This window comes from Rhinolophus sinicus, chromosome 17 (genome assembly GCF_057876585.1).
Source record: "Rhinolophus sinicus isolate RSI-liver-muscle chromosome 17, RSI-T2T, whole genome shotgun sequence".
Taxonomy (NCBI): Eukaryota; Metazoa; Chordata; class Mammalia; order Chiroptera; family Rhinolophidae; genus Rhinolophus; species Rhinolophus sinicus.
In genome coordinates this window covers 150264490-150274945 of record NC_142517.1, presented here as the reverse complement: position 1 = coordinate 150274945, position 10456 = coordinate 150264490, and the positions used below count along the sequence as shown (strand labels likewise).

The following is a 10456-nucleotide window of genomic DNA, read 5'->3' as shown; positions in this document are numbered from 1 at the left end:
GACTGTTAGCAAAGGGGGCTCAGGAGGGTGCTGGGACCATTGTTTTACTAACACAGCTTATGTGAGTCAAATAGGTGTCAAATTCCTGTCTGAACACAATTAAGCCTGGAGACTAAAAATGAACAGGAACAGGTTAAGAGCAGATTTTACACTACTTGGGTGGTTAGCTGGAATGGCCATGATTGGAATGCCCTGAGCCCCCCAACTTGGGTTGATGATGTAATTCAAGTTGAACAATTATTTTAACTTTCAGACAGTCGGTCTAGGTCTAGATTCCTTTGTTTTAGCCTCACGTTCTCTTTTTAATGACTTTTCCCCTTCTTCTCTTACACTCCTTCCTCCCTTGATGGTATCATTACACGTGGAAACTTGCAGATGTTTAGTTTATATATAACAGGCAAGATTAATATTCACTTCTTAAAAGATCTGGTACCTGGATAAAATCCATACAACAGCACGTACAATACTCACACAAAGAACTCGGGGGCCCTTAACTTTAGTAAGAGCTAAAGCATGTTTTAAGTGGAGAAGAAGAAATGATGGGAATATTTGCTACAGGATGCAGACATCGGTCCCCGGGTGCCATTAGCTCAAGAGGAATTAAATGTAACTATGAACAGGGGGAGTCATTAAGTCAATGGTATTTTTTTTAGAAGTCCTTACTCTGCAAACTAGATAGACTGATTTGGTGCGTTTGCTCAAGGAGTGCGGAGATAAGATGATTGGATAAAAGAGAAGACATGATGTGAGCAAAAGACAAATACTGAAGTCCTCATGGGTACAATTCAGAGGAAGGCTATGGAGGAGATGAGAAAGAAGCAGATGTTAAATACTTAACTTCTTAACTGCGTCCTAAATAGCGGCGTTACTATTAATACTGCAAATTTAAGTACTGGTTCTCTAAGGAAAAAAATAATCAGAAAAGAGTTCTTTGTCCTTTGTTAACACAAACATAAACATTTGTACAACTGAGAGAAATACCCTTCTGTGGTTTTCTCCTTCGCAAGTCAGGGAGGACTGGGTAATATTCAGTCAGAAAAACATAATAATGATTGATGACTGGGAATGTCTATGTTTTGTGTCACCAGGAGCAGATGTCTTATGTATTTTTGGCCTGTTTCTCTATATACTCAGTCACAATTACTAGTCATTGAAAGAGTTTCTTACATGTTTTTTGAAATATGTATTATTCTTTCTAGGTTCAGCAGAGGATGAGTTAGTACTTTTTCTTAAAATTTGCCCTTTTTGTTTTAACTTAAAAGTGTTTTTTTTTTACATTACAAATGCTAATTATAAAAATATAAACAATGAGGAATATAAAAATTTTCTTAAGTAAAATGTTATCCCCTACACTTCTTTTCATATTCATTTTAGTTACCTATTGCTGCAGAACAAATCAGGTCCCAAACTTAATGGCTTAAAACAATAAACATTTATCATCTCATGTGGTTTCTGTGGGTCAGAAATGCAAAGTGGCTTATCTGGGTGGTTCTTGGCTGAGTCCCTCACAAGTTGCAGTCATGGTGCCACCAGGGATTATAGCATCTGAAGCCTTGACTGGGGCTGATGGATCCACTACCAAGGTAAAACGTTCACACACTCATTGCTGGTTGTTGGCTGAAAGCCTCAGTTCTCCGCCACATGGACCTCACCATACAAGGTGGAACCTCACTGTACCCAGGGTGAGTGATCTGAAAGACCAAGCAAGAAGGAGGCCAAATGTCTTTTATGACCTAATCTCAGGAATCATACACCCTCACACATGCACACACACATACACTAAAACCAGCCCACACTCAAGGGGAGGAAAACTGAACCTCACCTTTTGGAGAGAGCAGTACTGAAGTACTGCAGACTACTTCAAAACCACAACCGTGCTCCTATTCTTTAAAGTTAATTACAATTAATATTGGTATATCACTTTCTAGACCTTTTTCTATGCACATAAAAATATATATGGTGTACTTACATAGCGGGGATGCTCCTAAAATGTATACAAGTGGACACTTTGATCAATGTAGCTCAAGCAGTAGTTCGCCATAATCCAAAGTGTCTGGACGCTGATGGTAACCATTTTGAGCACCTCTTGTAATTGCAGAAGTCAGACGTGACTTGTGTTCATCTTTTGTTATCCGTATATATTGAGTATTACAATTTTAATACAAATTTTTCCTTCCTTAAAGTGTGTATACATTTTTTTGGCACCCTCTCTATTTATATATTATTACATGTTTTATATACATTTATATATTGTTTTATAGAACTCTCAGAAAGTGCAAATTTTTATTCATTAAATAATTTAAGGACATATTTTTTCCTCATAACACATGGCTTGTTGTTTTTAATAGTTGCACAGCATTTCATTAGAAACTTATACTTTATTTAATAATTTCCCTAAAGATGTATATTTGCATTGTTTATGGTTTTTTTGTTACTATGAATAATATTGCAGTGGACATCCTGGTACATAAAACCTTCCCTGCTTGCTTAAGTTTTTCTGTATGATACACTCTTATAAATGTAATTGCTGTATCAAAACATTTCTGCTTTTACTATTTTGATGGGTACTATCAAATTGTCCTCAAAAAGTGTAACAATATTCATTTAATCATTGTATTGGTTAGGGTAGGCTAAGCTGCAATAATACAGAGAGCTAAAATTTTCCATGGCTTAAAGATAGTAAGTTTATTTCCCTCTTCTGTAATAGTTCAAATAAATTTCCCTGATACTAGCAATGGTCCTGGGGGATGGGAGGTGATTGCTCACACATCTCTTACCTACACTTTCCTTCGGGGATCCAGTATTACAGTGTCTCTGCCACTTTTATGATGTTCCAAAGTGACTCTGGTTGTCACCATCACCATTCTAAGCAATGGAGAAGGCGGAAAGAGCATGAAGGGTATTTTTATTGGCTAGACCTGGAAGTGGCATTCATTGCTTCAACTCATACTTTACTGATGAGAACTGCAAAGGAGGCTAGTAAATGTGGTACAGTTGGGCAATTATATGCCCAGCTAGCTTTCTCTGCCACAGGGATTTTAAAATATTTAAAATTGGTATGTCATATACATCAAGCAATCAAAATAAATGCAAACTGTAAACAATCGGAAGAGCTAAGCAGTATATACCAGCTAAATATTAACCCTACATCACTGCCATGGAAAATTTAAAATAAAAATCCCAGTAATATTTTTCATGCACTCAAAAGTAGATTTTTGTCTTGCAATTTAAGTTGTTTTAATCCAACCCAAAAGCGCAAATTTTGAAAAGGAAGATAATAAGGATGTTCTACTCGATAACAAAACATATATGAAGTTATAGTAATTAAAATAATGAAGTACACAGCAATAGATCAGTGAAACTCATTATCATAAAGATACAAATTCTGCCAAACTCTTAAATGTATTCATCATCTTTTTCCTGGAGACCACCCTCTCAAAGCCCATCATCCTGCTTGAATATGGAATGGCTGCTCTCTAAGCTTCCTGCACTGTCTGAGGTTTCCCTTCGTGGCTTTCCTGGTTTTTGTTGTTGTTGTTTTATAGTGCATTTTTTCCTGGTTTACTCAATCATTTTGCTGAAGACCAGCCTTTAGTGGCTTCCTGGAAAGGGAACCTGGGAGGTAAATCTTTTGAGGACATGCATGACGAAAGACATTTTATTTCCTCCTTTAAGTTTGATTGACAGTTTAACTGAGTATTAATCGGTAAACTCTTTTTCTCTCAAAACTGTCTTCTGGCATCCAGTGCTGCTATTAAGAAGTCTAGGGTCATTTCCTACAAATTTCTTTATGTATCATCTGTTGTTTTCTTTCTTAAAGCTTTTAGACTCTTCTCTTTTCCTTTGGTCTTCCGGGAGTGTGTGAAGATATGCCATGGCTTTTGGTTTCTTTGTCTTGTTTGTTTCACTGAGCACTCAGTGGGACCTCACCTTCTGAAGAGTCACATCATCTACTTGTGGGGATTTTTCTACTATTATTTCTTTGATAATTTCCTCCACTCCATTTCTTTCTCTTCACTTAAAAAAACAAAAAAAAAACCTCTATATACTGTCAAGCAGATGGCAGTCTTCCTAGACTGATTCTCTAACTTACTTAGTTTCTCTCTGCTACTTTTCCATCAGTACTTTGAAATAAGGATTTACTCTTATCTGTCATCAGATAAGATATAATATTCATTGCCTATAGGCTGTCTTCCTTGATCATTGTCTTTTTAGCCTGGTCATCTGCTCAAATTTAAGGAGGGAGGGAGAGAGAGAGAGAGAGAGAGAGAGAGGGAGAGAGAGAGAGAGAGAGAGAGAGAGAGAGAGAGAGAGAGAGAGAGAGAGAGACTGAACTGCAGTAGCTGACTAAGCCCACTCAGCACCAGGAATGTTGCTTCCCTGTCATTATGGGAACTTAGTCCCCTGAAATTTGCTGTCAGTGCTCCTGCCGACGCCATTTAGATAACTCACCTTGCAGTTGTATCAAATTGGTATATGTTTTCTATTCACAGTTTTCTTACTCTTACTCATTGTCCCTGTTTCTTGATGATTCCGACTGCCTAGTTATCCGTGTACAACTTTCTCATCTCTGGTGTCCTTTAGCTTTTCCTGTTATAACAACAGCTTCCTTGTATTTTTCACACACTGCTCTCAAGATAATATAATCATCTATCTGATCACTATCATTCCTGTTCGGGCAGATGTATTTTTCCAAGCCACCCCATATATTTCTCTGCTCTATAGCCCGGCTGCCCTTGAGTCATGTAACCACTTCTGACAAAGTCAGCTGTGGACTGGGGGTTGGGGTTGGGGTCAGGAGACACCATCAAGAAAACCGTGTCTGAGGAACTACCCAGGAGTACTTTTCTGCCAAGAGGCTGTGGGTATGGCAAATATTCAGAGGTACGGGTAGCCCTTTACAGTGACTTTAGGTAAGACCTTCAAACCTTGGGGGCCTCAAAGGGCCTCTTTGAAAGGTGGAAATAATTAGATATATCCTATCTATGTCACAGGATTGTTAGGAAAATGAAATAAAACACTGTAAGTTATAAAGCATTCTACAGTGTAAAACAACTAGCACAAGCCCAGGTATAAAATAGATGTTCCCTCAACAGTGGTGTAACAGGAAGTGAAAAGTGCCCAGTACCAAAATGGACTGTACAGGCCCACTGCTGAGAATGACAGCACTGAGCACCACACATTGTTAGTCCAGGGCACTGCCGGGCACTGGGGCTGCCAGCCCGGCTTGCTGACAGTACCTGTCAGAAGAGTCATCAACTCTACTGTCATTCCTGCCCAGATGGTCAGGGAACAAGACATGGGAGACCTTTTGTGAAGGCTGCAGAGTTCTTCAGGAGAGGCTATTCCCCCCAGCCTGGAAAGAGAAACAAAGGTTCTTCCTCCGGAAGCACGGGGAGGGAAGGCCCCGGAGTGCGTGTGCGTGTATGTGTGGCATGCCTGTGTGACCACTTCCAGTCCTGCTCCACTGAGTCAGGGACATGTGAGAGTCTCTCGTGTGAAGCTGCCAGTGCTGGAACTAGCAGAGGTCCTACTGACATCCCGTATGGAGAAAGGGGTGGGAGAGGGATAACGGAGCCGGGAAAGAACAGATGGTCTTTTTTAAAAAAAAAAGTTTTTCCGAAAGCTAAAATTTTTAATTAAAAAGACAATTTTTTTCCTTCTTAAAAATCCCTGTTTTTATGGCAAAATATAGCACACAGACAGAAGAAACATAAAATGTATAGCTTAATGAGTTATCAAGGCAGTATCTTGTAACGACCAATACATAAAACATTGCCAGCACCCTAGCAGTCCCCACGTTGTGTCTCTTCACTGTCAGAAAACCCTCCCTCCCCTCAAAGGTAACCATACCCAGACCTTTACAATAATAACACTTTTGCTTTTTTTTTCCTAGAAAAAGCTTTTTCATCTAAGCATGCTTCCCAAAGCACTATACTTTAGTATTGCTTATTTGGGGACTTTATATAGAGAGAATCATATGGTATGAATATACGTAAATTTGTGTGTCTCTGCTACTGTTAATGGACATTTGGTTTGTTTCCAGTTAAGGCTATTATTAGCATGCTGTTATGTACATGATTCCTGGTGTATGTGTGAACATTTCTTTAGGGTACATACTTAGGAGTGGAACTGTTGGGTGATAGGTTATGTGATTCCAACTTTACCTCAGAATGTTTTCCAAATGCACCTCTAATATATACCCCCACCAGCTATTTATGAGACTTCTCATTGCTTCACATCTAAAATGATAAGTCTTCATTCTGAGATAATGCATTTCTGTATAAAAGCGTTTTTACTTTTTTAAAGTGAAAAACTACCGATAGTAGAATTAACAGGTTGCTTTTATTTTTTATTGCATTTTTTAAAATGATTTTTACATGGCAAAATAAAGACCTAGTAGTTTTATTTAGGCCCTATATTTTTCCACTTGAAATTCAACTGGATCATGACATCTCAACTGCTGGAAACCACTGTCCTATAGAACATGATGTAGATTGTCTCTACTTGTCTTTTTTAACATCAAAAGCCACTTGATACAGATAGTGGCCAACCTCCAAGATGGCCCCCAATAAACCTCATGCCTTTGTGTAGACTTCCCACACTAATAAGGGATGATTTTGTGACCAATAGGAGTGTCAATGTATGACTTCACAAGCTAGGTCATAGAAGACATTGCTGCTCCAGCACTGGTCTTTGGATAAATCACCCTGGGGAAGTCAGCCACCATATTATGAGAATGCTCCAGCAGCCCTGTGGATGTGCCCACAGAGAAAGAAGCAACTTATCAACATCAACTTGCTAACCAAGGAAACTTCAGCTTTAGTCAAACCTTTATATTACTTCAGTCAAACCTTCATATAACTTCAGTCCTCTAGATTCTGAGACCCCAGCTTCTAAGACGCCACAAATCATAGATCAAGAAGAAGTCGTTCCCCTGTGTCCTATCTGAATTCCTGGCCCACAGACACCATGAGATAATATTAATACATTAGTAGTGTTGTTTTAAGCCACTAAGTTTGGGGATAATTTGTTATAGATCATGAGATAACTAACATAACATTACATGACCACCTAGTAATTATCCTTGACAAAAATCTGAACCTGAATCTGATAATGCCTCTATATTTAACTACAAGTTTAGAAGAAGTAGAGGTGACAGAGGAACATGTTAAACAAGTATATCATGGGGACAATTAGCAAAATCCAGAATATAGAAAATTCTATAGCACCAGTAACCCAGTTTCTTCAACTAATAAATTGGAGGTCAGGGGGGAGATGAGGAGAGGAACCTATAAGTTAAAAGGGATTTATAAATTATAATAGATTGCATTATTCCCAACATTTGCTGCCCTCTGCTGTGGGGGAGGTGTACTTCTCCTTCCCCACTGACATGAGCTTTGGTCATGTGATTTGCTTTGACCAATGAAATGTGAGCAGCTGTGATGGTTGCTACTTCTGAGCAGAAATTTTACAAGTCATTGTATATTTCAAGGATTACTTATTTCCATCTGCTAGGAAGTGGGTGTATCCCAAATAGGGACTGTTTCTTCAGTCCACGGCCAGGAATGAAAAGGATATGGAGCTGACTCACAATGGAAATTCACGTGAGCAGGAAAAAAAACACAGTTATTGTAAGCCACTGTGATTTTCAAGTTGTCTGCTACTACAGCATAATCTAATGTAATCTGATTAATGCAAGCAATGTTCAATCAAATACAACAGATAAATCTTGCTATGATCCCAATTAATTAAACCATTATAGAAATCTGAATACAGACTGATATTTAATAATAATTAAGAATTGTTCTTTATTTTTCAGATGTGTTGATGGTATTGCAGTTATGTTTAAAACAATAAAAAAAGTTCAAATATTTTATATACATGGTTCAGGGGGAAGGGAGAGTAGGTACAGATATAGATTGGTCACAAGTTGATAATTGTTAAGCTGGGTGGTGAGTACATGCCAGTTTATTACAGTATTCTTTCTACTTTTATTTATGTTTGGAAATTTTCATAATGAAGTCTGACTTAAGTCCCAGAGTTGTCCCTGACTCCCAAAGGGGTACAGAAAATATGGGAGCTAGGAGGAAGGAGCTGCCTAATTAAGTTTAGTAAGTGTGAGTATGCAAAGGAGGTATTTGGATCAGGCCTCAGGAAGAACACATCAGAATTGAACATTTTCAGTGAGAAAGATGTTTCTTCAGGAGTATTATACCAGGTCAGAGCAATATCCGGGACAGATTCAGAGCACTGAGGAGATTTGGGGAGGTCTGGAGGTGTCAGCCTCCACCTCAAGTATGACAAGCAAAGGGTGCGGCTTAAGGGGGATCTGTATCCTTTCTCTGCCTATTAGCTAAAATCAAGTGTGGTATCTGTTCTTATCAGTTAAAGCATCTGATGTGTTCTCCATCTCTGTACTGGACATTAAATTAATGTTTGGAATCAGGAGATGGATTGCGGTGTCACTTTACCCACTCCTTGCCTCAGCTTGGAATTGAATTACTTTTAGGAATGGTGCATTCCTTTCGAGTTAATGACAGATTGTTTCTTATTGTTCCCCTTGTTTTCTATAAAGTGCTCTAATTCACTCTTAATGAGGCTCCAGACTGCATTTCCACCATTTGCTCTGCAAGGACAGAATTTCCTGTAAGTGAAGTAGACATAGTAGCTGAGCTCAAGCCATCTTGCCAGTATTACACCCGAGAGGGTGTTGGACAAAAGGACCACTTGACGAGGGGGAGGACTGGGCTGACAGAGAGAAGAGGCTGAGCCTGAGCCAGACTCCATGTCAAGTAATGTGACTGAAGACATGTGACCCAAGACATGTGACCCAGGACATGTGACCCAGGGACATGGGCAGCTGTGGTGGGGGAAGAAAATCTATTGGCATTAGAGAGGCAGCGGCAACCTAGGTGGTAGCACCCACTGCCCCTCTAAAGAGTCTAGTAAGGAGATGTTGCTTCTCATTCCATCCTCCTAACCCAGGGTGGTCCTCTCTAGGGAAGAGGGAGAAGATGGCATGTTAAAGCAGACACATCTGCCCCTCCCACTAGATTGACAATGAAGTTTAGCGTTGTGTTGTTTTTGAGATTGAAATTTAAAAATGAATAGGACTGAGCATTAGAAATGGGATTGGGAAGTTATGGAACTGGATGGAGACATCATTAAGATATTAAGGGAGCCCACTGCCCACCAGGGATTCCACCTTAGGAGGCTGGAATCAGTGAAACAGTTTCATGCTTACATTCCAATGAATTGCTACACCTCGATAATCATAGGGTTCCTTCATTTCCCCTAACAACACAACAAAAAATAAAACCAAAATCTTCGGTTCAGGTTTTTAGCGATACACCTTCCACTTTGAGCAGGACAAAGCCACTCTTTGGCAATTGCTCTTCTTAATCGTTCCTCCTTCTGCCTTCTCTTCCCTATCCTGCAGAAAATCTGTGCCCTCCTGCTCTCCTCTGTGCAATCAACTAGAGCCACACTTATATAACGTTGAGGAAACTAAAAACAAATATCTATATTTTAATATTTTGCCTACTGTGACCTCCTTTTAGTTCAATTTCAAAAACAAGGGGTAAAGTAAATAAACATGTCAATGAACTCTATTCTGCTCTTTTTGCTGCACAGCTTTCATACCATAAACCAACGTTGTTTTTCTACAGACAGTAAAAGTTAAAAAAAATCTTCTATGTAAATACACTGATAGGTAAGTTCCAAACTTCCATTTGTTTCCTCAAAAATCTATTTCTTTGAGGACTGTTTCCCACTGATAATCCTGGTATGAAAGAGCTGGAGTTAGTGTCGCTTCTGAGGTGCCTGAGTCACGTGTAGAATCACTTCCAACCCACCCACACCTCTGAAAACACTATGGCGATTATAAAAATTAAGAGTGTCCTTGCAAAGAGAGCCTTTTATCAGTTGATGCTATTTTAATTATTCATTTTTGATGGGGAATCTATGAATATCTTCAAAAATTTGGAGTCAATAGGTAGACTATTTTAGGCTTTTTCACCTAATTAAAAAAAACTCCCCCCAAAACATCTAATTACATTCTGAGGGTTTCCCAACCTTAGGTGATTCTTGTCATAATTTAAATACTTCAGTTTAGACAGCAAGATATATGTGTGCTTTAAAAGTTCGTTTTAATATTCACCCTAGGAGTCGTTAATGAACTTTGAAGGGCTCTAATGGAGAATACACACCCCAGGTGGTGGTTTGTGAGCACTGAAGGGACGTAATTGGGACCTTGGACTTGGAATCTGGGACTACTACAGCTCCACCAACTATTTGTTTCTGCAGCTACATGAGCAGACTTATTGTTTGGCGTAAGAGATGTTAGAAATAACTTTTTTACTGCTGAAATGTGTGCTTATGAGATATATATACCAAACCGGGACCTTGCCCTTAAAAAAAAATAGGGCATGAATTTTGAATGAGTTCAGACAGT

General features: G+C 39.0%; 1 non-coding gene across 1 annotated transcript; it reads left to right on the top strand.

The window, feature by feature from the left end:
- Positions 1-8336: 8336 nt before the first annotated feature.
- On the top strand, positions 8337-8528 carry LOC141568112 (U2 spliceosomal RNA). The gene has a single exon (XR_012491129.1). It is a non-coding gene; the product is annotated as a U2 spliceosomal RNA (small nuclear RNA).
- The last annotated feature ends 1928 nt before the right edge of the window (positions 8529-10456 follow it).